Source organism: Odocoileus virginianus, chromosome 1 (genome assembly GCF_023699985.2).
Source record: "Odocoileus virginianus isolate 20LAN1187 ecotype Illinois chromosome 1, Ovbor_1.2, whole genome shotgun sequence".
Taxonomy (NCBI): domain Eukaryota; kingdom Metazoa; phylum Chordata; class Mammalia; order Artiodactyla; family Cervidae; genus Odocoileus; species Odocoileus virginianus.
Genome location: NC_069674.1, coordinates 28,499,108 through 28,524,018, shown reverse-complemented (window position 1 = coordinate 28,524,018; position 24,911 = coordinate 28,499,108). Strand labels below are relative to the sequence as shown.

The 24,911-nt window shown below is 40.3% G+C and overlaps 1 pseudogene; it reads right to left on the bottom strand.

Annotated features, from left to right (window-relative positions):
• Positions 1-17,320: 17,320 nt before the first annotated feature.
• LOC110141522 (cap-specific mRNA (nucleoside-2'-O-)-methyltransferase 1-like) lies at positions 17,321-23,594 on the bottom strand (annotated as a pseudogene).
• Positions 23,595-24,911: the final 1,317 nt, after the last annotated feature.

Here is a 24,911-nt window from a genome sequence, read left to right as displayed (position 1 = left end):
AGAAACACCTCGAGGTGCCAATGTGTGAGAGGAAACACGTTGCCTAAGAAAATGGTTCTTTGTTTCTCTGTAGAGGTGGAGAAGATAGAGGAATTGAAAGGGAACTAGCAAAAAGCCAAAGGGTATACATGATTTCCTGAAGAGATGTTATTTTCTGATGCCTGTGCTGTCCTTCATTAACCCATTAAAAAAATTTATCATTTGGTAAAGTTGTTGATCACATGAAATTAAAAGATGCTTACTCTTTGGGAGAAAAGTTGTGACCAACCTAGACAACATATTAAAAAGCAGAGACATTACTTTGACAACAAAGGTCCATCTAATCAAGACTATGGTTTTTTCAGTAGTCATGTTGGGATGTGAGAGTTGGACTATAAGGAAAGCTGAGCACCAAAGATTTGATACTTTTGAACTATGGTGTTGGAGAAGACGCTTGAGAGTCTCTTGGACTACAAGGAGATCCAACCAGTCCATCCTAAAGGAGATCAGGCCTGAATGTTCATTGGAAGGACTGATGTTGAAGTTGAAACTCCAATACTTTGGCCACCTGATGCGAAAAACTGACTCATTTGAAAAGACCCTGATGCTGGAAAGATTGAAGGCGGGAGGAGAAGGGGACGACAGAGGATGAGGTGGTTGGATGGCATCACTGACTCAATGGACATGAGTTTGAGTAAACTCCAAGCATTGGTGATGGACAGGGAGGCCTGGTGTGCTGCAGTCCATGGGGTCGCAAAGAGTTGGACATGACTGAACTGAACTGAACAGCTGTCAGACTGTAGCCACTCCCTACATTAAGCCCTGAGGAAAGGAAGCTCAGGGTGTGAAAACAGGATAGTGGCCCCAGATAGATTAGGTGCACATGAAAGAAATGATTTCAGTAAGCCCAGCTTGCATCTTCCCATACATAGAAAAGCATTAAATTCCTTGAGATATCTGGTTTTCCTTAATTAACAATCAAGCACTAATCTGGGTACTGCTGTGAAGGGATTTTGCAAACCAGTTGATGTTAAGTATGGAAGTTATCTTTTAGCATTGATAGTCAGACACAACTAAGGCACTAAACATCAAAAAAATGAAGGTTATCTTGGGGCCTGACCCAATCAGGCAGAAAGCAAAGAAGACCTTATGGCAGAAAGCGAAGTAGAACTAAAGAGCCTCTTGATAAAAGTGAAAGAGGAGAGTGAAAAAGTTGGTTTAAAAATCAACATTCAGAAAGCTAAGATCATGACATCCGGTCCCGTCACTTCATGGCAAATAAATGGGGAAACAATTGAAACAGTGACAGCCTTTATTTGAGGGGGCGGGGAGCTCCAAAATCATTGCAGATGGTGCCTGAAGCCATGAAATTAAAAGACACTTGCTTCTTGGGAGTAAAGTTATGACCCACCAAGACAGCATATTAAAAAAGCAGACATTACTTTGCCAACAAAGTTCCATCTAGTCAAAGTTATGGTTTTTCCAGTAGTCATGAATGGATGTGAGAGTTGGACTGTAAAGAAAGCTGAGCACCGAAGAATTGATGCTTTTGAACTGTGGTGTTGACTCTTGAGAGTCCCTTGGACTTCAAGGATATCCAACCAGTCCATTCTAAGGTCAATCAGTTCATTGGAAGGACTGATGCTGAAGCTGAAACTCCAATACTTTGGCCACCTGATGAAAAGAACTGACTCATTTGAAAAGATTCTGATGCTGGGAAAAATTGAAGGCGGGTGGAGAAGGGGGCAACAGAGGATGAGATGGTTGGCTGGTATCACTGACTCAATGGGAATGAGTTTCAGTAACCTCCAGGAGTTAGTGATGGTCAGGTAGGCCTGGCGTGCTGCAGTCCATAGGGTCACAAAGAGTCGGACACGACTGAGCCACTGAAAGGAACTGATCTGATTGATCACAGTAAGGAAGTAAGGGATTTGGTCTATGTTCAGACTGATACAAGTATAATTGAGGCAGCACACACTGAAGAGAGAGAAAGAAAAATAATAATGAAAGACCTGCTGAAAATGAGCAGACATGAAGGATAGACTAGTTAAAGAGGAACTTTCAATTTCTTAACACTGTAGATGTATGGGTTTATGTCTTGAGTTTAGAGTCACTATTTTCTGAATGTCCTGCAGAGTATACTATGAGGATAGTTCTGGACAATCCTGCATGCAATAATACTCACTATAGAACTTTATATAATCTTAGGGTTAAAAAAAATGTGCTAGACTTCAAAATATGTGTTTTAAAAAGATTCTGGTCCAGTTCTGAAAGTTGGAGAGCATGGTAGCAGGTAGTAAAGTGTAATCTGATTTTTTTTTTCTCTTTTTTACCCATCTTTTTCAGGTGATCAAAAATAGGCACACTTTAAAATCCTTCATAATGAATAGTTTAAAAATAGTTTAAATAATGGAAAATTTATTAGGAGGTTGCATTTTTTTTTTTAGTTCATCATGGTTATTTGGCATAATTGAGAACCATTTGCTTTAGGCTCAAAACATGTTTTTAACACAAAAAGACATTTTGTACTTTTGTCAGATCTTTCTTCTATTAGTTTAAATAGAATCTGCATTTATTCATTACATTCAGACATTTTTTGAGGAAATGCAAAATTCAACATCATAGAGTCCCCTTGATGAAAATTGAGGGTATGTTATTCTTTTTTTCACTTGTGTACAATAACAGTAAGAGGTTCTGTATATAAATGACAGTTTATCTTTTCTCCCTACAGTGATAGGTTATAGCTACTGTATTGGAGGATGAAATATGATTTGTGTTGGCCCTACTTTTATCTAGTCCTCAGTAGGAAAAATATTAGTTCAAAGCATCTTTCCTATGATTAGAGTAGAATAGAAATGATTACCATATAATCATATTTGAAAAACTTCTAGTTTAATTAGGATATATTCAACCCAGAGTACAGTGTCAAAATCTGGCACTGTCAAAGTCTGGCATAGTCAAAGGAATAGAACAGATGGAGAAAAGTAAATACTTTGCTTTTCCTACTTATTTTCATATTAAGATGGTGTAAATGAGTCCAAAGTCTAGATGCATGTTTGTTTAACAGTTTTGTAACTCTATCAAAAAGAAAGGAATCGGTAAAAAGAAAATTTATTTTTTCTGCTTTGTCATTTATACTTATCATGAAGAATTGTTTATGTACTCGAAGTAATCCACTAATCAATTCTATTCACATTATTTACAATACTAATAATATTAATCCTGATAAATCTCAATTTTCCCTCATATTAAACATTCTTCTTTTCTTTCAATTTCTGCCCATTAGCTTTTATATCAAACCATTCATTCTTCCCTCAGAAAAATTATATTTTCTTTGCCACAATTACACATTCAGGAATGAGCATATGGCCCAAAGACAGATGAAAAAATATTTGCTGGGGACTTCTGTGAGAAAATTTTTTCCTCTCTCTGTTGTCATAGCAACAGTATGGCAAACCAGCCTCCCATCTTTCTGATACAAAGTGAGGAAACATGTAGATCAATTACTCCTGTACACCATTCCATGGCCAAAAAGGAAACAAATTTAAAATGAAGCCACTGTGGGAGAAGGCGAGGGTGGGATGTTTCAAGAGAACAGCATCGAAACATGTATATCTAGGGTGAAACAGATCACCAGCCCAGGCTGGATGCATGAGACAAGTGCTTGGGCCTGGTGCACTGGGAAGACCCAGAGGGATGGGGTGGAGAGGGAGGTGGGAGGGGGGACTGGGATGGGGAATACATGTAAATCCATGGCTAATTCATTTCAATGTATGACAAAAACCACTGCAATGTTGTAAAGTGATTAGCCTCCAACTAATAAAAATAAATGGAAAAAAAATAAATAAATAATAAAAATAAAATAAAATAAAATGAAGCCAGTCTGTGGTAAAGGAGCAGAATGTCAGATTTTTAAAAAATCTGCATTTGATAACTTTAAGCCCTTGTATCAACTAACTCTGAAATTCACGTGCCTCAGAATTTCAAGTTTTATGAACTTGTTTCAATTTTACATGACTGGCAGTCAAAAGAAGACTTCTTTCAGGCTAGCACCAGGGAATTCATAGGTGTAGAGATCTAACATTGCTAATAATAATCTAATATTTTCATTGGCATCCTAGATATCTCCACTCATATGTCTGGAAGTTATCTCCAACTTGCAAACTGGAACAGGCTTAAGAGAGAACTCCATATGTTATGAACTCCAAATTGTTCCACTTTAATATTCTCTAATTCAATGAATGGCACCACTTTCATGCAATTAATTACTCAGGCTAAACCACATTGAGGATGTTCTTATTTCTTCTAACACTCCACAACCAATCTGAAAGTTCTGATGTCTCTGTTTTCAGATCATATCCTATTCTGGATCCAGGCACTTGCCATCACCTCCATCAAGTCAATTATCTTCCACTGTTCCAAAGTAACAGCCTTCTAAAATGGATTACTAACCATCATTCTTATTATTTTACAGCTAATTCCCCACATGGGGCCCAGAGGGAATTTTTAAAAAAAAAAATTGAGAAAATGTCACTTCCGCTTACAGTATCTTTCAGTGCTTTTTCACCACACTCCAAAAAAAAAAAAAAAAAAAAATCTAGCCTCTCAACACTTCCACTTTTACATCCAGATATTTCCCCCTGTCTCTCTGCTAAAAATACTGACCTCTGCTGGTTTGGAAACAGACTAAACACACTGAAATTCTCTTCTCCAAATAGTCAAGAAACTTGGCTCTCTTCCTTGAGGTCTCTACTGAAAAGTCACCTTGCTAGAGGGTGGTTTTCTAACCATTTGTTCACTATTCTTTGCTATCTTGTATTAGTTCTAAAGCAAATGGGTGACTATATATTATCAGTTCAACTGACAATGTTTGACCACCAGATCTGTTGATAACTGATCATCTACTCTTAGATTTTTTTAGTGATAAGAGCTATAATCTATTTTTGTTTACAACATTTTGACATGAGGATTTGTTTTGTTTTGTTTTGTTTTAATTTGCAACAAAATAGTTCAGTTCAGTTCAGTTCAGTCACTCATTCGTGTCCGACTCTTTGCCACCCCATGAATCGCAGCACACCAGGCCTCCCTGTCCATCACCAACTCCCGGAGCTTACTCAGTCTCATGCCCATCGAGTCGGTAATGCCGTCCAGCCATCTCATCCTCTGTCATCCCCTTCTCCTCCTGCCCTCAATCCGTCCCAGCATCAGGGTCTTTTCCAATGAGTCAACTCTTCGCATGAGGTGGCCAAAGTACTGGAGTTTCAGCTTTAGCATCAGTCCTTCCAATGAACACCCAGGACTGATCTCCTTAGCATGGACTGGTTGGATCTCCTTGCAGTCCAAGGGACTCTCAAGAGTCTTCTCCCACACCACAGTTCTAAAGCATCAATTCTTCAGTGCTCAGCTTTCTTCACAATCCAACTCTCACATCCATACGTGACCACTGGAAAAACCATAGCCTTGACCAGATGGACCTTTGTTGGCAAAGTAATGTCTCTGCTTTTTAATATGCTGTCTAGGTTGGTCATAACTTAATAGTTAGTACAAGTTTTTAACTCTCCATGAGCCAAAATCTGAGCTTAGCTATATTATGTGACCCTCACTATTAGAACTACTGCCATCTCCTTTTCGTTACCAGTTCCATTACTCTTTCCTTTGTGAAACTTGAGACCACCTATGTCAACAGTAAGGAGAAGGAGCAGATGCTAGATCTTAGAAGGACAAAGTCACATAGAGAAGACTATGTTGAGCAGAGATGTGACTTTCAGTGTAGTGATGAAGCCAGCTTCAAGATAAGCCACAGATCCCTAGTCTTAGGGAACCAGAAGGGATAGGGTTCAAATGATTGGTCTATACATGTAAGGCTCTTCGGGCAGAGAGCAGATCAAAGAAGAAGAGTGAGAAGTTCTAAAAAGGCAAAAAGAGGGCATATGGTATATGCTAGGTATCTCCATCTCACTTTTTGAAAACTGATTTACAGCTATCTATTCCAGGACACATAATTAGAAGGTAAAGCACTTACCCTTGGGGAATATTAAACAAAAAGAAAAAGTCCAGACACTAAAAACCTCAAAGTAAAACAAATCTCATCTAAACTATTTGTTTTTGAGGATGAATCAGCAATCCGTGAGAAAACAGTAATATGAACACTTTTCAGAACATTCTGGAACCTGTAATTGATAATCTAATTCTGGCTTTTTAGAGGCCCTTTTGGCAAATACAATTATCTATTACCCTAGTTTAGCACTGTTGTTAATATTGGAGAACTGTAAAAAGGAAAAAAAAAACTCATATAAACTATTAATATAAGATGAAATATCAAAATTATAAGACTTTCCAGAATAGTATATGGGGCAATTTCCACAGGCCTGTATATATGTCACAATTTTCCAGCTTTCCCCAGATTCAAATAATAAAATACACACTACAGCTAGAGTCATATTTGTAGACTGATGGGCTAAGCACATTCTAATTTTAATTGTATAGTTTGATTACTCTCTGATAGCTCCAAGTTTAACTGCTAGACTTTTGAGGCTATCTTTGACATATCTCCAATTTTTTAATGAAAGCAAATATTAAAACAACACTCATTTAAGTAAGAGAGCAAATATCCACATTTTTGCATGGATTCATCTACACCATTCCTGTGACCTGATATTTGTATTCTGTGGAAATGACTACCACAGAGGTGAAAAACAAAGACGCTATTAAATATTGAAAATCCCTATGCATCTGTGCTTAATCATGTCTGAGTCTTTGCACCTCCATGGACTGTAGCCTGCCAGGCCCTTCTGTCTGTGGAATTCTCCAGGCAAGAATACTGGAGTGGGTTGCCATTTCCTCCTCCAGGGGAATCTTCCCGATCCATGGATGGAACCAGTATCTCTTGTGTCTCCTGCATAGGCAGGTTGATTCTTTACCACTAGTGCCACCTGGGAAGCCCTAAAACCCCTAAAGTTAATTAAATTACAAGCTTTAAAGGGCCCTTTTCAATTAGGACCACTAGATAATACAATATCTAATGATACTCTAAAGAATTTTGTACCACAAATTATTGTGTTTTAATGTGTAAGCCAAAATAAAGCCATTCTTCTACCATTATGGGCTTTGCAATATGCCCCATCTCTTAAATGCACATGGAAAAAACATTCTGCAAGTGACAAATTCCCTCACCAAAAATACAGTTAACACAACCTCCTAAATTTCTAGAATAAATAAATCCATAAAGACAATTTCTTAGGAAAGTTCAACCTGGACCAGAGAAAAAAATCAGGCTTCTAATCAGTAATCGTAGGAAGTGCTGAACAAGGACACTGGATGAAGGTGACTGACTAAACATAAGAACCCTCTCCTAGCCAAATCCCTTTTAAATGGTCATATATATATTTACAAAATAATAAGTATAAAGTGGTGATAGAAAATTAGAATATCTTTTATCAATGAGCCATGCAATTTGAGGAATTAGTTACATACATAAATCAGAGAAAAGAGGCTCATGCAAACTACAGCCCAAAAGACATTAGGAGGAGGACAGAGGGACAGATGTGAAATGTTTACCAAAGGATGATTCAATAACAGAGCAATGCATTAAAACGGTTGGGGAGATCCCCAGAGAAGGGATTACTTGGGTGAGTGCATGTGGAATATCTGGGCAGAATCTTCTCCTTTTCTGGGCCTCAGGTGCCTTTGCCCTCAAAGCAAAGTGGTGACAGTCAGTGCCTGAGTCACTGAAACCAGACATAATCAGACAGAAATCTCAGGCAGTCGACCAGCATTTCAATCCCATGGTTTCTTTTTTTTTTTTCATTTATTTTTATTAATTGGAGGCTAATTACTTTACAATATTGTAGTGGTTTTTGTCATACATTGACATGAATTAGCCATGGATTTACATGTATTCCCCATCCCGGTCGCCCCCCTCCCACCTCCCTCTCCACCCGATCCCTCTGGGTCTTCCCAGTGCACCAGGCCCGAGCACTTGTCTCATGCATCCAACCTGGGCTGGTGATCTGTTTCACCCAAGATAATATACATGTTTCGATGCTGTTCTCTTGAAACATCCCACCCTCGCCTTCTCCCACAGAGTCCACAAGTCTGTTCTATACATCTGAGTCTCTTTTTCTGTTTTGCATATAGGGTTATCATTACCATCTTTCTAAATTCCATATATAAGCGTTAGTATACTGTAATGGTCTTTATCTTTCTGGCTTACTTCACTCTGTATAATGGGCTCCAGTTTCATCCATCTCATTAGAACTGATTCAAATGAATTCTTTTTAATGGCTGAGTAATATTCCATGGTGTATATGTACCACAGCTTCCTTATCCACTCGTCTGCTGATGGGCATCTAGGTTGCTTCCATGTCCTGGCTATTATAAACAGTGCTGCGATGAACACTGGGGTGCACTTGTCTCTTTCAGATCTGGTTTCCTCGGTGTGTATGCCCAGAAGTGGGATTGCTGGGTCATATGGCAGTTCTATTTCCAGTTGTTTAAGAAATCTCCACACTGTTTTCCATAGCGGCTGTACTAGTTTGCATTCCCACCAACAGTGTAAGAGGGTTCCCTTTTCTCCACACCCTCTTCAGCATTTATTGCTTGTAGACTTTTGGATAGCAGCCATCCTGACTGGCGTGTAATGGTACCTCATTGTGGTTTTGATTTGCATTTCTCTGATAATGAGTGATGTTGAGCATCTTTTCATGTGTTTTTTAGCCATCTGTATGTCTTCCTTGGAGAAATGTCTGTTTAGTTCTTTGGCCCATTTTTTGATTGGTCATTTATTTTTCTGGAGTTGAGCTGGAGGAGTCGCTTGTCTATTTTTGAGATTAATCCTTTGTTGCTTCATTTGCTATTATTTTCTCCCAATCTGAGGGCTGTCTTTTCACCTTGCTTATAGTTTCCTTTGTTGTGCAAAAGCTTTTAAGTTTCATTAGGTCCCATTTGTTTATTTTCGCTTTTGTTTCTAATATTCTGGGATGTGGGTCATAGAGGATCCTGCTGTGATTTATGTTGGAGAGTGTTTTGCCTTTGTTCTCCTCTGGGAGTTTTATAGTTTCTGGTCTTACATTTAGATCTTTAATCCATTTTGAGTTTATTTTTGTGTATGGTGTTAGAAAGTGTTCTAGTTTCATTCTTCTACAGGTGGTTGACCAGTTTTCCCGGCACAACTTGTTAAAGAGGTTGTCTTTTTTCCATTGTATATCCTTTCCTCCTCTGTCGAAGATTGAGGCCAGCTCTGATGTCAGAGCATATGCCACAGCCAGCCAAACAGAAATTAACAAACAAAATTATAAGGATCTAGTGTAAGGAATGGAGAAGGCAATGGCAAGCCACTCCAGTACTCTTGCCTAGAAAATCCCATGGACGAAGGAGTCTGGTAGGCTGCAGTCCATGGGGTCGCTATGAGTTGGACACGACTGAGCGACTTCACTTTCACTTTTCACTCTCACGCATAGGAGAAGGAACTGGCAACCCACTCCAGTGTTCTTTCCTGGAGAATCCCAGGGACAGGGAGAGCCTAGTGGGCTGCCGTCTATGGGGTCGCACAGAGTCAGACACGACTGGAGTGACTTAGCACCGGCAGCAGCAGTGTAAGGAAAATAGACTTTATTAGCACTTCCCACATAGCTCAGTGTATAAAGAATCCACCTGCAATGCCAGAAACATGGGAAACGTGGGTTCTATTCTGTGGGTCATGAAGATCCCCTGGAGGAGGGCTTGGCAACCCACTCAGTACTCTTGCCTGGAGAATCCCAAAGAGAGAGGCACCTGGTGAACTACAGTCCATAGGGTTGCAAAGAGTCAGACATGACTGAAACAACTGAGTGCCGGGGCCAGCCTTGGCAGGATCCAGGGGGTACCCTCAGGATGAATGGCATCAGTGAGAGAGAGAGAGAGAGAAGACACGTGAGACCAGCCTTGATAGGGCCAAGTCTGCAAAGGAGAGAGAGAGAGAGAGAGAGAGAGAGAGAGAGAGAGAGAGAGAGAGAGAGAGAGAGAGAGAGAGAATGACCAGACGGGGGTGTTTGCAGGGTCTGGCAGAGTCTGGCAATGCTTTATTTTTTACCGTGGCTTTTATACCCTAAATTAGTACATTTGTAAGGGGAAGATAGTTTAACATTATATCAGCTTGTTCTTCAATGAAACCAGGGTGTTTTCTGCATACTTCTTTGTATATGAGTGTCTTGTACATTATCTTCTGGCCTTGGGGCCTATTAACATTTTATGCAAGTCAGGTGGATGTAAACCTATTTTCTGTTTCTATGGTGACCTTAACTGAAAGGTAGTAGTCTCACAGGGCAACAGTACAGAGTAGAAGTATAACCTTGTTAACACAAAAATTAATCCTTCTGCAGAAGTTTTCTGTTGTGTTTATCTAAGAAGTTTACCCCAGACTGACTCTGCGACTTTGGTGAGGCAGCCTCTGCCTAGCACTCCTGGCTGACAATTAACAACCATCTCATTGTTACCACACTAGGGCTAAGCTCTTATTTCTCTAGATCTTTAACTATATTAACAATGGTTTCTATAACCCAACTTTAGCACATTAAAAGCAAAAACACAGCAAGCAAATGTTAACCCAATAGCTACTTTCAGAATAATTATTCTTGTGTTTTCTAATAGGGCTTCCTCACCCCCCCGAAGGGTTCTATGTCTGTTAGGGCCTTTATATGACCAGGTTATTTATGTTATTTTATGATTAGGGTATTAAAAGTAATCATGCGTATTAGTACTAAGGGCATAAATGCATTTGCCAAACAAACTAAAATACCAGCAAAGAAGTTTAAATTAAAACACCCCTTTCACCCTGGATAATCTCATAAAATACCACCACCTGGGAAACTTATTGACTAAAGTTCTAAATTGATTCTTATTTGGAAAGAGATTGGGGAAGGCCTTCTGCCTGTGTCACAGAAATTAGGGAGTAGTCTATTGAAACAAGCATCAGAAAGACAGATATCATCTTTAAGGTGAGCCCTGGGGGCAGCTTTTCGGAATCCCTGAAAACCTGATCCACCTTGTCCGTCAGGTTTTCTCCCTCATGACCTTGTCATGGGTGGGATCTCGTGTGCCAGCTCCCGGCAACTGAGCAAGCACACATGCTTTATTACATAAGTTGTCAAACCCAATTTTTGAGGAAATTAATTTCAATATTTAAGAGACCAAACAGGAGATTTTGAAAGGCATTTAATTAACATCTTTAGACTGAGCCAAATGTTATAAAGATATCAGAAATAGTAACATGACTTATCATAGATGTGAGCTTGCCTGGTGACTCAGTGGTAAAGAATCTGCCTGCAGGAGGACCAGGCTTGATCCTGGGTGAAGATCATCTGAAGAAGGAAATGGCAACCCACTATAGTATTCTTTCCTGGGAAATCCTATAGATACAGGAGCCTGGTGGGCTACAGTCCACAGGGTCACAAAAGAGTCAAACATGACAGTGAATAAACAACAACATGTCATAGATGTAGATTACTCAGTTCAATTCGGTTCAGTCACTCAGTCATGTCCGAATCTTTGTGACTCCCTGGACTGCAGCATTTCAGGTCTCCCTGTCCATCACCAACTCCTGAAAATTACTCACTCACATTCATTGAGACTGTGATGCCATCCAACCATCTCATCCTCTGTTGTCCCCTTCTCCTCTCACATTCAATCTTTCCCAGCATCAGGGTCTTTTCAAATAAGTCAGCTTTTTGCATCAGGTGGCCAAAGTACTGGAGTTTCAGCTTCAGCATCACTCCTTCCAATGAATATTCAGGACTTGTTTCCTTTAGGATGGACTGGTTGGATCTCCTTGCAGTCCAAGGGACTCTCAAGAGTCTTCTCCAACACCACAGTTCAAAAGCATCAATTCTTCGGCACTCAGCTTTCTTTATAGTCCAACTCTCACATCCATACATGACTAGTGGAAAAACCATAGCCTTGACTAGACAGATCTTTGTTGGCAAAGCAATGTCTCTGCTTTTTAATATGCTGTCTAGGTTGGTCATAACTTTCCTTCCAAGAAGTAAGCATCTTTTTATTTCATGGCTGCAGTCACCATCTGCAGTGATTTTGGAGCCCAAAAAGATAAAGTCAGCCACTGTTTCCACTGTTTCCCCATTTATTAGACATGAAGTGATGGAACCAGATGCCATGATCTTAGTTTTCTGAATGTTGAGCTTTAAGTCAACTGTTTCACTCTCCTCTTTCACTCTCATCAAGAGTCTCTTTAGTTCTTCTTCCTTTCCTGCCATAAGGGTGTTGTCATCTGCATATCTGAGGTTATTGATATTTCTCCCAGCAGTCTCTATTCCAGCTTGTGCATCTTCCAGCCCAGCGTTTCTCATGATGTACTCTGCATAGAAGTTAAATAAGCAGAGTGACAACATACAGCCTTGACATACTCCTTTTCCTATTTGGAACCAGCCTGTTGTTCCATGTCCAGTTCTAACTGTTGCTTCCTGACCTGCATACAGGTTTCTCAAGAGGCAGGTCAGGTGGTCTGGCATTGCGATCTCTTTCAAAGTGTTCAACAGTTTATTGTGATCCACACAGTCAACGGCTTTGGCATAGTCAACAAAGCAGAAATAGATGTTTTTCTGGAACTCTCTTGCTTTTTTGGTGATCCAGCAGATGTTGGAAATTTGATCTCTGGTTCTCTGAATTTTCTAAAACCAGTTTGAACAACTGGAAGTTCACAGTTCACGTATTGTTGAAGCCTGGCTTGGAGAATTTTGAGCATTACTTTGCTAGTGTATGAGATGAGTGCAATTGTGTGGTAGTTTGAGCGTTCTTTGGCATTGCCTTTCTTTGGGATTGGAATGAAACTGATCTTTTTCAGTCCTGTGGCCACTGCTGAGTTTTCCAAATTTTCTGGCATATATTGAGTGCAGCACTTTCACAGCATCATCTTTTAGGATTTGAAATATCTCAACTGGAATTCCATCACCTCCACCAGCTTTGTTCATAGTGATGGTCCCTAAGGCCCACTTGACTTCACATTCCAAAATGTCTTGGTCTAGGTGAGTGATCACACCATCGTGATTATCTGGATTGTGAAGATCTTTTTTGTACAGTTCGTCTGTGTATTCTTGCCACCTCTTCTTAATATCTTCTCCTTCTGTTATGTCCATATCATTTCTGTCCTTTATTAAGCCCATTTTGCATGAAATTTTCCCTGGATATATCTGATTTTCTTGAAGAGATCTCTAGTCTTTCCCATTCTATTGTTTTCCTATATTTCTTTGCACTGATCACTGAGGAAGGCTTTTTTATCTCTCCTTGCTATTCTTAAGAACTCTGCATTCAAATGGGTATATATTTCCTTTTCTCCTTTGCTTTTTGCTTCTCTTCTATTCACAGCTATTTGTAAGGCCTCCTCAGACAACCATTTTGCTTTTTGCATTTCTTTTCTTGGGGATAGTCTTCATCCCTGCCTCCTGTACAATGTCACAAACCTCCATCCATAGTTCTTCAGGCACTCTATCTATCAGATCCAATCCTTTGAATCTATTTGTCACTTTCACTGTATAATCATAAGGGATTTTATTTAGGTCATACCTGAATGATCTAGTGGTTTTCCCTACTTTCTTCAATTTAAGTCTCAATTTGGTAATAAAGAGTTCATGATTTGAGCCACAGTCTGCACCCAGTCTCTTTTTTGCTGACTGTATAGAGCTTCTCCATATTTGGCTGCAAATAATATAATCAACCTGATTTCAGTTATTGACCATCTGGTGATGTCCATGTGTAGGGTCTTCTCTTGTGTTGTTGGAAGAGGGTGTTTCCTATAACCAGTGCATTCTCTTGGCAAAACTCTATTAGCCTTTGCCCTGCTTCATTCTACTAGGGAAATATAAACTGCTCACATTGGCTCCAGAATGATAGACTATAGATCAATGAATAAGTATAGATAAATTAAAAAAATACTAAAAGACTTATTCTTAAAAAATGCACAACAAAACACCTAATCTGAGCAGAAACAAAATCTTTGCCCACTTCTAACAAAGAATATGAGAAATAGAAACAGTAATTTTATTTTAGATAATTTTAGGACCCAAATCCCTAATTTTAGAGTATATTAATAAAGAATATCAAAACATTAATAAAACATTCCAAGTACATTGAACATTCAGGAAAATGTTGAGAATAATTACATTAAGAAAGAAAATCTGAAAAGATTAGCAACCATTTCAGATCAGAGCAACAGGTTTCTAAAGTGCTTTTTACTACTCTGGAAAATTAAGTCTTTTTTTAGACATCAAGATCAAGCATATGGGCTGAAGAAGGCTTCCTGGTCCTCTTGGCTCTGGTGGAGTTGCAAGGGAAGTGGAATTGAAGGAAAAAAAATCTCTCTATATGTGTGTATTCCCTTATCATTTTCTGGCCATGTAGCATACCACACTCTTCATCATGTTAACTTAATGTACTCTTCCAGTCTCTTCCCATATTAAATGTATAAAGAACTAGGGGAGAAAAAAACACAGATGCAAAGGTATGCAGAAATATAAGTTCAGTTCAGTCGCTCAGTTGTGTCCGACTTTTTGAGACCCCATGGACTGAAACACACCAGGCCTCCCTGTCCATTTCCAACTCCCAGAATTTACTCAAACTTATGTCCGTTGAGTCAGTGATGCCATCCAACCATATAATTCTCTGTTGTCCCTTTCTCCTCCTGCTTTCAATCTTTCCCAGCATCAGGGTCTTTTCCAATGAGTCAGTTCTTCGCAACAGTTGGCCAAAATATTGGAGTTTCAGCTTCAGCATCAGTCCTTCCATTGAACACTCAGAACTGATTTCCTTTAGAATGGACTCGTTTGATCTCCTTGCTGTCCAAGGGACTCTCAAGAGTTTTCTCCAACACCACAGTTCAAAAGCATAAATCTTTTTCAGTATTCTTTACAGTCCAACTCTCACATGCATACATGACTACTGGAAAAATCATAGCTTTGACTAGACAGACCTTTGTTGACAAAGTAATGTCTCTGCTTTTTAACATGCTGTCTAGGTTGGTCATGACTTTTCTTCCAAGGAGTAAGCATCATTTAATTTCTAGGCTGCAGTCAATATCTGCAGTGATTTTCCAACCCCCCAAAATAAAGTCTATCACTGTTTCCATTGTTTCCCCATCTATTTGCCATGAAGTTATGTGGCCAGATGCCATGATCTTAGTTTCCTGACTTTGAGCTTTAAGCCAAATTTTCCACTCTCCTCTTTCACTTTCATCAATCCAGCCCAGCATTGCTCATGATGGACTCTGTATATAAGTTAAATAAGCAGGGTGATAATATACAGCCTTGACGTACTCCTTTCCCGATTTGGAACCAGTCTGTTGTGCCAAGTCCAGTTCTAACTGTTGCTTCTTGACCTGCATACAGATTTCTCAGGAGGCAGAGGAGGTCGTCTGGTATTCCCATCTCTTTCAGAATTTTCCACAGTTTATTGTGATCTACAGTCAAAGGCTTGACATAATCAATAAAGCAGAAATAGATGTTGTTTTGGAACTTTCTTGCTTTTTTGATGATCCAAGTATTGTTGGCAATTTGATCTCTGGTTCCTCTGCCTCTTCTAAATCCAGCTTGAACATCTGGAATTTCACAGTTCATGTATTGCTGAAGCCTGGCTTGGAGAATTTTGAACATTACTTTACTAGTGTGTGAGATGAGTGAAATTGTGCCATAGTTTGATCGTTCTTTGGCATTGCCTTTCTTTGGGATTAGAATGAAAACTGACCTTTTCCAGTCCCGTGACCACTGCTGAGTTTTCCAAATTTGCTGGCATATTGAATGCAACACTTTCACAGCATCATCTTTCAGAATTTGAAATAGCTCAACTGGAATTCTGTCACCTTCACTAGTTTTGTTCATAGTGATGGTTCTTTAGGCCCACTTGATTTCTCACTCCAGGATGTCTGGTTCTAGGTGAGCGGTCACACCATCGTGATTATTTGGGTCGTGAAGATCTTTTTTGTATAGTTCTCCTCTGTATTCTTGCCACCTCTTCTTAATATCTTCTGCTTCTCTTAAGTCCACACAATTTCGGTCCTTTCTTGTGCCCATCTTTGCATGAAATGTTCCCTTGGTATCTCTAATTTTCTTGAAGAGATCTCTAGTCTTTCCCATTCTATTTTTTCCCCCTCTATTTCTTTGCATTGATGACTGAGGAATGCTTCTTATCTCTCTTTCCTATTCTTTGGAACTCTGCATTCTAATGGTATATCTTTCCTTTTCTTCTTTGCCTTTAGCTTTGCTTCTTCTCACAGCTATTTGTAAAGCCTCCTCGGACAACAATTTTGCCTTTTTAAATTTCTTTTTTGGGGGGATGGAATATAAGAGGGACACATAAAACAAAGTCAGATTATAAAAGCTGACAACAAAGATGGCTAACAAAATGTTTTAACATGGAGTAGATAAAAACTTTTGCAAAGTATTTTCTTATAGAATCAAATAGCTTAATAAATCTATTTTTTTTCTAATTGTTTAAAGCCTTCCATACATGAAGATTTAAGGTAGAAATATGAGAATCAAAGGAGAAATCATAAAACAACAAAATAAGTGGGAATAAAAATAAAACCACAATAATGATACAACAGTTGAAGCATCCACACAATTTTAAACAAGTCTATCTAATGAGGGTTTCCCTTATTCATTACCTCAGTGGTGATGAATCTGCCTGCCAATGCAGGAGACACAGCTTCAATCCCTGTGTCTTGAAAATACCCTGGAGAAGGAAATGGCAACCCACTCCAGTATTCTTGCCTGCGAAATCATGGACAGAAGAGACTGGTAGGCAACAGCCCATGGGGTTGCAAGAGGTGGACGTGACATAGTGACTAAACAACAACAGCTATCTAAGGGAGGACAAATTTCAGCATATTGAATTAAATGTAAAGATAAAAAAGCATTTAATAATTAGAATGAGATAGTTGTGGAAGTTTGCCAACATAGACTCATTATACACATACCTGGGATCCGTGTAGAGGAGAATACAACAATCTGAACCTAAAAGAGTTAAAAATATAAATAAAGAAAAATTTCTAAGATAAAATTTTTGAGTCAATAAACAGAAGGTGGACATTGAATTGTAATTAAAATTGGCTCAGAATTATAAACACTATGACACTTTCATTTGCATTTCTTGGACTTAAAACTGAAGAAAGATTCCTATGGATTTTAAGTCATGAAATCAAAGTAAAATGGAAGAGTAACTTATTTTAAGCTACTTGTCAGATTGGTTTTAACCCTCACTACAACATGTTTCATCATTAGAAAGAAATAAAGCAATTCTAGGAAACACTCAAGTAGGAAAAGTATGACTCAAATATTTTGTACTACTCTTAAGTTTTTGCTTATTTTTTTTAAAAAATATGTTTGTCTTTAATGATCCAAGGTTCTGCAAGACATACTGATACCCAGAATTAGGTGGAAATACAGCATCTCAGCGGTGCTGCTGACAACCTGGGGGAGGGGCTAGATGCTGGCTGGAGACCCCTGAGGTGGAGTTAGTTCCAACCTCACGGGAAGCCTCGGTGCCCTCTATCTCCATGGAAACCAGACTAGTACTGGGATGAGGCCCTAGGGAGCCCCTGTGAGCATCTCTGAGAGGTATTTCCCATAACCACAGGTTCCCTCCCCCACCCAAAACTACCGCCCAGCTTCCCTCTCTGCTCGCCAAGATAGAGGACATGGAGTGACCACATAAGGACAAACAAAAGCAACTGTGCTTCCTGCTGGGGAAGAAAACAAAGGAGGGGGAGGGTGGCAAGGTGTCTGGGGCAACCAGGAGTGCCATGATCACCAGAGGACTGGGTGCCACCAACCCTGGAGGACCCTGTTATGGGGGGCCACCACTGCTGGCCACAGAAAACGCAGGTCTTCAAGGCTGCTTACTCCCCTTCTAGAGCTGCCCAGGGTTTACACTGAGAGGGGTGGGGCACAGAAAGGCTCTACAACCCCAGGAAGCAGTCACACCCACCCCCGGACATGCCACCTGCATCCTATGTAGTATCGGACAGAGTCCACATGCTTCCCTTCCCGGCCTGCAGGATGGTCAGAGGTGTGAGCTGGGAAGAACTCCAGGGCAAGGGAAGAGGCAATATTCTCCAACTTGGCATCAAAACAGAACAAGCTCAAAGAAACAAAACTTTGATTTATATAGCAGCTGCTCCGGCCAGCTGACAACAGTGGGCCTCCTCCCTCTCAGGGTTTGCCCAATAGAAAGCTGGGCAAGGCAGGGGCACGGGCACCTTCGGGCAATGCACAGAACTCAGAAAAGTGAGTGTGCGCTATAGGTGAGAACGGCAGAGCCCTGCTGCCCCAGACATATCCCCCACTGGCCCCAGGTGCCCTAGGCCCTGACCTCGACCTGTTGCAGGAGCTGACGGAGTCCTGTCTTGCCAGGGCAGACAGTTCCCAGGCAGCACTCCAGCGAGGAAAGTTCAGAGTGTCCCACAGAAGGAACATGTGTCCTCTAAAGGCTCCAACTGAGTTCTTCAGAGGAGCTGGAGGGGCACCGCCCTCAAGGCCGGGCTCGGAAGGACAGGGCGTTGGGCAGGGTGGGCGCGCCCCAGGCCCTCAGGCGCTGTGCGTCTGGATGAAGGAAAGGACATTCTCCTTGGACAGCTTGTCCGGGTCCTGGGGCTTCTGAGATTCGTGCACACGGATGCCATCCCCCTACTCCCAGAAGAGCTGGCCGTAGTAGCAGATGTGAAATGGAGCAATGGCATCTGCAGGGAGGTCAAAGGTAAGAGTTCTTGGTTTTCTTGTTGTGGAAGAACTTCCTCTTGAAGCTTTTACTGAATCCCATTGTCCATGGCTCGTTCACCATCCTGATGATGTAGAGGCCGGTGGGCATGAAGTGCCGATCGTCACGCCCTGTGTAGCTGAGCTTCGGCGTGCCGCTGGAGCCCTTGATGATCTTCATCTCTAACCTAACAAAAATCTTCTCCATCTCCTCCAGCCGGTGGAGGACTGGATGGGATTCATGTCGGGCCGACTGGGCTTAGAAACAGCTTTCACAAATTTCTCAGCAAGCTGAATCCGTTGGTTAAAGTGCTGCTCCCGCACGTCGCTGCCATTCAGCACGAGGACATCAAGGATGTGGATCGCACTTATCTTCCACTGGGCCTTCCCCTCCCCTTTCAGCTCATGGACAATCTCCACGGAGAGCAGAGTATCCCGGGGTAGCTCTGTCTTCAGGTCCAGCTTGACCCAGCGGTCTGACTGGCGGCCATCCCACGTGTAGATCTGAGACTTCCCCGGGCCGATGAGGAACTTCTGCTCGCTGCCAGACACCATGCAGCGGTAGTCGAGCACTGGGCGGATCTTCTCCAGGGTGTTGGCAGTAAGCAGAGTGGGCTTATAGCTGAAGATGTCAATCTCAGTGCCCTGGATGAGCTTGAAGAACTTAGATTTTGGATCTGTGGAAGAAGGAGCAACTCGAGCCTGGTCCGGGATCCCCCAGAGCTGGAGGCACTCTTTCCGGATCTCTGCCTGCCGAGGCTCGATCAGGGTCGTATCTTGCACAAAGGCACGGATTTTGGCCAGAGCTTTGATCTGCAGACTGCAGTGGCCCTCGTTGGACCGTATCATGTAGTCAGTAAATTCATGGTCCCCCTTGATCACCTCCAAGGGGACAACAAGGTTGACGTCAGAATCAGTGTTCCGCAGCTGGTTGAGTTTAATGTTGACTGAGAAGAGGTAATCCCGCACTTCATCTATGCCCGCCTTCAGGCCCTTGCACACCACATACCTCTCTGAGTTGGCAGGACGGCTGGTAGTCGGCTTAAAGAGACATACTCGTTCAAAGCAGCGGCAGAGCAGGTAGATGAGCCCCACGCTGAACGGCGTGAAGAGATCGAAGGGTTTACAGATGAAGTGGCCTCCTGTCCGGGCAACAGACAGGAGACTCTTACTATTGCAAGCTTTGGGAAAAAGATTGCTCTAATTTGGAAAGTTTATGTTATTTCAAAAATAAAATTAAAAGGACTTACCAAAAGCTGGACTCCACAAAGACTTCAAGATGAAAATGTGGTTTTTGAACATCCTACAAAGGGAGGCAAATGAAATGTTTCCCGTGCTATTCTCCCACGTATTCTTCTTTTCTCAGAGCATATTCCAGGAAATGGGTTTGTGTAAATGTTGTGCAAGTCTTCCCTGTGAAACTCTTTTTTATCTTACTTTCCAGTTACCTTCCTGGAACAATGAATATTGGAACTTGGACACAAGTAAAGAAAGTTCTTTTTTTCACATTTGAAAGCATAATTTTATTAGATTAAGCTTAGATATAAATGGTAAATATTTCTTATAATTTTAGATTACATTATGCTAAATATTTTCCTTCTTAATGAGAACTATCTGTCTTGATATTACACATTAGTAAGTAGATAAAAACCAAACATCTTTACTGTATAGCTCAGAAAATCCAGCTCAGTACTCTGTGGTGACCTAAATGGGAAAGAAATCCAAAAAAGAGTGTTTATATATATATGGCTGATTCAGTTTTTGCTGTATAGTAGACACTAACACACAATTTTAAAACAACTATACATCAAAAATTAATTTTAAAATGCTTGTTTCTCTTTTTTGGTCATTCTGTTTAGTTGCTAAGGTATGTCCCACTCTTTGCAACCTCATGGACTGTAGCCCACCAGGCTCCTCTGTCTATGGGATTTCCCAAGCAAGAATCCGGGAGAGGGTTGCCATTTCCTTCTCCATGATTTCTATTCTGCATCTTAAGTCTGAAGATAAATGGCAGAGATTTTCTATTCGCTTTTCCCCATTCTATTTCCAATTCTACTATAAAGGCATATATAAATTAAAAATAAGAGACAGTTCTCCATGTTGAAAATAAAGGAGAGACTTCCCTCACCCCTTTTCTTAGAATGCTTACTTTAGAAAGCTGCAATTGATAAGCTTTTCCTTTGTCTCTGAAACTTATGTAAATCTTTTAGAAATGAAATAACATTCTTAAGAACTTTATGACCCAGCTATGTCTCTCTCTAGGAAACTGGAAGGCATCTCCTTGAAATGAAATCAACAAGGAGGAGAGCACCCCAATCTTCTCATTTTTGAGGGAGAGTTGCAAAATCACCTCTTAGAATGAGAACAGAACTCTTTCAGAGAGGGGAAAAGGAAGTTGAGAGGGTTATGGGAAACAAAGCATCCAAGCATTTTCATTGGTTGCCTTGTGACCATTCTCACTGGCTGACTTCTCACTGCCAAAAGACAAGGAGTCTATCTTCTTCCAAGCTTCATTAGATACTGGTCACAGGGTGTGAGAGCTCCCCTTCTGGTCTCCTGACTTTTTAAAATTCAGCTTTCTGTTTACTAACTTACAGTCCAGTAAAATCTCACTGGAGACCCAATGCTTTATAACCAAGTTCAGTTTCTGTTCTAAGCCAATGTCTAACTATGCAGTAACATTGCAATTTTATTACAGGGTAGACAAATTCAAGGTTATTATTGATAAAAATCTTTGACTGTATAGTAAAATATTTCTGTGCTTATGCTCAGAAATATATTTTACCAATTATTGTCATCAGTTCTAGAAAATTCTTTTTTATAGTAGTAGTTACACAGCAGAAACTAAGAAAGACTGAAGAATGAAAAGTGACTTCATTAAGTTGCCATAACTGGATCTGAGCTGTTTTTATTTTGAAATAAAACTGCAAGCACTTAAATATTTTGAAGTTAACACTTTTTTAGGATAAACAGAGGAAATCCCCACATCTCTTGGTATTAAATTGTTTCAGGCTGTTTGGCTTCATCACTGTTTACAAGTAGCTAGTGCTTTGATTTATAGCATAAACACTATCTCTGCAACCAGAGAGGCTAGTTATTTTATTACTTGGTAACTAGAATCTTAGGTTGTGAAACTGCAGCAAAGTCTACATTAAGAAGAGTATGCCCTCACAATCTGTAGCTCATATACCAAGTTTGTGTAAAATTTAAAGTAAATCATCTGAAAAATGAAGATATTTTGAAACGAAAACATTCATATTACTTTGAATTCTTATGTTCAACCATTTCCTCACACTGATTTCAAAATCTTTCTGTGAGCACTTACATAACAGAAAAAGTGGTAGGTAAACTATAACACCAATGGAAATCTTTATAGGAAATTTAAATTTATCAAGTGACAAAAACATATACATTGTATTTTGTACTTGACATTATTCTTGCAGTTCTGATAATCTGTACAAAAATACTTAAGATTTTTAGGACAAATTTTTAATTCTTGGTGGCTAGGAAACTGTTATCATTTTCACAGTCTCTATTGGGATGGGTCAGATACTGAATTTTCACTGCAATGGAAAGAATGCAGGCAGTGATACTTTTTCTTTTTGACTTAACAGAAAAGTTCTGAGATAAATACAAGGCTTTTTTTCCCCGTTGTTCTTTTGGGGAGAATGTCATTTTCCATTTATCAATAACTAATTGAAAGACTATTGAAGCTTATGCATCTTTAATGAAAAGCCCTTATATTTACTTTATGACACTACTGTTATTTGACATCCAGGCAACTGAATGGAAACTTTTAAATAATGGATATAGAAAAGTGAATGAGCTGCAAAACCCAATATGCTTCAAACAAAAATATTACACTTTTACCTAAATGTGAAAATGAGTTGATTATTTCTACAAGGTTAAAAAGAACCAAAACTTGTTAGAAGGTAATTAACATAATAATAAAAACATCACTTGTAAAGAGTTTAAAAGATTAAATTATGAGAAAATGAGATTAAAATCTACTGGGGAGTGCAACAGAGCAAAACAATTCTTTATGAAATAAGTTCACAGCTAAGGCAGGCAATATCAGCTGTTAATTTTGTTGCAACGGCATGCTTAAATCTTCATCCTATGACACTGAACCTGTAGAATTACACAAAATCAAATACATATTTTAATAAATTGGAAGTGTGCTTCCCAGCTGACTCAGTGGTAAAAAACCAGCCTGCCAATGCAGGGGATTCTAGAGACTCCAGTTCGATCCTTGGGTCAGGAAGATCCCTTGAAGAAGGAAGTGGCTAACCCAGTCCAGTGTTCCCACTTGGAAAATCCCATGGACAGAGGAGCCTGGAGGATTACAGTCCATATGTTAGGGGAAGTACACTGACTGAAACCGCCCACCGTGGCCAGGTACCATAGTAACCATTTGCATGAGTTGTTTTATGACAGGAGATCCTGGTAAGGAACACAGAACTAACAAGCCACCACCAACCACAAGAGTTCAGGAAAGGTCAAAAGGTGATACCATGCATCCAACCACCTCCCAGAATCCTTCTCACTGGCATCTATCTTGGCTAGCAATGCGTGCTCCACCAGGAAGGACTCTGCTCAGAATGGCTGGCCAAAGACAGCCCGGAAACTAATCCCATCACCAGCAAACCCGAGACTGCGAGCCAGAGCTGGCAGAGCCGTTCTCCTGGGCTCTCTTACCCTGCTGCTCTCCTCCTGGCAGCCCCTTCCTGATAAAATATCTTGCTTTGTCTGCACATGTGTCACCTCAGATTCATTTCCAAGTGTTAGACAAGAGTGCACTTTCGGCCCTGGAAGGGGTCCCCCTTTCTGCAACTCATGGGGCCGCAAGGATTCAGATAAGAGTGAGTACACACATGTGCCCATGGTTAAATTAGATCAACAATCAACCATAACACAAGTTCAAAAATATATAAAATAATGTCAGCATGTAATGTAAAACAAAGTTTTATGTTCTGTAAAACCTTTGAGAAATGGAGTATTTCCTGCCACATTAGTAAAAAGAATTTCACAGTTATCAATGATTGCAGCCCTTCAATGTGAGCTGGTGAGACCTGAGGGAACTCAGGAAGAATACCTGCCGCTTAGCAGCCATCAAACTACAGCCACTCCCTACGATGAACCCTGAAGGAGTCAAATCAAACTGATCACAAGGAACACAGCCGTGTCTAACTCAATGAAGCTATGAGCCATGCCATGTAGGGCCACCCAAAACAGACGGGTCAAGGTGGAAAGTTCTGACAAAATGTATTCCACTGGAGAAAGGAATGGCAAACAGCTTCAGTATTCTTGCCTTGAGAACCCCAAGAACAGTATGAAAAGGGAAAAATATAAGACATTGAAAGATGAACTTCCCAGGTCAGTAGGTGCCCAATATGCTACTGGAGATCAGTGGAGAAATAACTCCAGAAAGAATGAAGAGACGGAGCCAAAGCAAAAACAAGGCCCAGTTGTGGATGTGACTGGTGATGGAAGTAAACTCCAATGCTGTAAAGAAAAATATTGCATAGGAACCTGGAACGTAATGTTCATGAATAAAGGCAAATTAGAAGTGGTCAAACAGGAGATGGCAAGAGTGAACATTGACATTTTAGGAATCAGTGAACTAAAATGGACTGCAATGGGTAAATTTAACTCAGATGACCATTATATCTACTACTGTGGGCAAGAATCCCTTAGAAGAAATGGAGTAACGATCATAGTCAACAAAAAAGTCCAAAATGCAGTACTTGGGTGCAATTTCAAAAACAATGGAATGATCTCTGTTTGTTTCTAAGGCAAACCATTCAATATAAGAGTAATCCAAGTCTATGCCCTGACCAGTAATGCTGAAGAAGCTAAAGTTTAATGGTTCTATGAAGACCTACAAGACCTTCTAGAACTAGCACCCAAAAAAGATGTCCTTTTCATCATAAGGGACTGGAATGCAAAAGTAGGAAGTGAAGAAATATGAAGTAACAGGCAAATTTGGCTTTGGAGTACAAAATGAAGCAGGCTAACAGAGTTCTGCCAAGAGAATGCACTGGTCATAGCAAACACCCTCTTCCAACAACACAAGAGAAGACTACACAAGAACATCATCAGATGGTCAAAACTGAAACCAGATTGATTATATTCTTTGCAGACAAAGATGGAGAAGCTCTAGTTACAGTCAGCAAAAACAAGACCAGGAGCTGACTGTGG